Here is a 2,237-nt window from a genome sequence, read left to right on the forward strand (position 1 = left end):
CAGGTACACTGGGCGGTTTCTACTTTAAGTGTTTTTGATGTCTCACACTGAACACACTACAGTTTCCGGTACAGAGAAATTCCGGGTGTCCCTCCCTCAGGACATCTCAGCACTGGACTCTACTGACGTGAATGGCTGGAGTCAGCTGCAGGTGGGTTCTGGTTGCTTCTTATAGCCACGCCCAGATCAGTATCTGATGAAACACAAATCCAGACCTAAAGAGGGGTAAATAATGGGCCCAGGATGACAGTGGTTCCAGATGCAGAAGCTGATGCTGTAATTGCCTGCTTCAAACCTTTGCACTATGTTGTTTATGGTAGCTACAGAGAAATAGGCTTCAGTAATAGCAGATTTTTTTTTAGATTATATGTTCTTCAATGTGTAAGTTTACACTTTCTCCATTATTTCATGTAAATGCTGGTAACACGTTGCTGTAGCTTAAAAATATTCATCAGAGAATACAGTTTGGTTTTGAGGAGCACACTGGAAATCCTTTAGAAACATGTGAACCCACACTCCACTTCATTCCAAGGGGCTGCATCTAGTTAAACAGCCAAGGACGGCCACAGAGATATACACAGGGATTTTCTCTGCAAAATTGTTCCTAAGAACTGGTAAGTAGAAACAGCTTGAATATCTAGTTGAAGGTAAATGGAGAAATACGGAACAATTAAAGTGAAGGCTGTGTCTGGGCTGGGAGAGACGGTTCAGCAGGTAAAGGTATCTGTGGCCAAGCCTGACGACCTGCGTACAGTTGGTCCTTGGGGCCCAGGTGGAAGGTACATCCTTCACTCCCACACTGGCATACCCACCCAAGCACTTGCACACCCAAAGTAAGAAAACATCAAAACAAGATACAGCTATATGCATTTTTAGAAGATGTTCAACATTCATTACTAAGGAAAAAGAAGCCAAAAATGTGGTCCAGTGAGAAGGCAATTTCATTTAGATTGCCTTCAAAACATAACATTTTAGGATGCTTCTACTTTTTCAAGCTTACTTCAACTACTCAAATGGGCCGTAGTTTTAGCTGTGTTGCCTCTCTTGCCCCTCTTGCCTTCCCCTGTCTGATCATACTTTTCCAGTCTCTGCCTCACGCATCCATAACTGTCTCCCGAGGGAGATCCACCCCCTCCCCCTAACCCTTTACTCTGCACCTGACCTCTGTGGCTATACTGACTGTAGGTGCTTATCAAAGACTGAACAGCTAACATCTACCAAGATGTCAATGCATATTATATTTGTCTTTCTGGGTCACCTGACTTGAGGTGATTTTTTTTTTCCTAGCTCCATCCATTATTTACCTACAAATTTCATTTGTTAATGGATTATTAATATATGTAAATATATAATTTTTATCCATCCATCTATTCACAGACATGTAGGCTATTTCCAATATCTGAGTACTCTGAGTAGAGAAGCAGTAAACGTGGTTGAGCATTGACGAGAAGAGAGAATTGGATAACTCAGTCAAAGAAAATGTTAAATGTAAAAAAAATCCAGGCACAAAATATCTAGGAAACCTGGAGCACTATGAAAAAACCAAATCTACAAATCATATAAATAGAAGAAGAAACAAGACCATCGAAGAAAATGTTCCCAGCCTGAAGAAGGGGGTGCGGTGCCTATTGAGGTACAGGAAGCATAGCAAACACCAAAGAAACTGGACCCGAAAGGAAACTCGCACAACTCACAATAGCCAGAACATGAAACGTACAGAACAAAGAAAGGGTGTTAAAGTTGCAAGGTAAAAGACCAAGCAACACAAAAGCAGACCCATTAGAATAACACCAACTACTGTGGACTGAACCCAAATTCAAACTAAGTAGTTGCACTCAGAAACCAACCTGCTGATCCTTAGGAAGGTTTTCTGCACATCTGTAGCATGAAGAAAGTCAAGATTAAGTGATGAGGCTACCTACTCACCGCGTGATAAGCCACTGATGATACTTCCTGTGTGTCGTGAGGCTCTCTGTTGGTCCTGTCTCTAGAGACGCCTGACTTCTTCAGCCTACGAAGCTGATCCTACAGAGCTAACAGGACAGTTTGGTGTTTTGTGCTCGCTGCTTTGTTAATTGTTAACCATTTCTTTGATAGAATAGAGTGCTATATAGAAAATTACAAAGGAGACATGAAGGTCAAATATGCTACTCTAATGGTTATACAGTTAGGGTCTGTTTCAGGTGATTTATGCCCTTGTATACATTTTTATTTTCATAAAACAAAATTGCAATACC

Source organism: Acomys russatus, chromosome 30 (genome assembly GCF_903995435.1).
Source record: "Acomys russatus chromosome 30, mAcoRus1.1, whole genome shotgun sequence".
In the NCBI taxonomy this organism is placed as follows: Eukaryota; Metazoa; Chordata; class Mammalia; order Rodentia; family Muridae; genus Acomys; species Acomys russatus.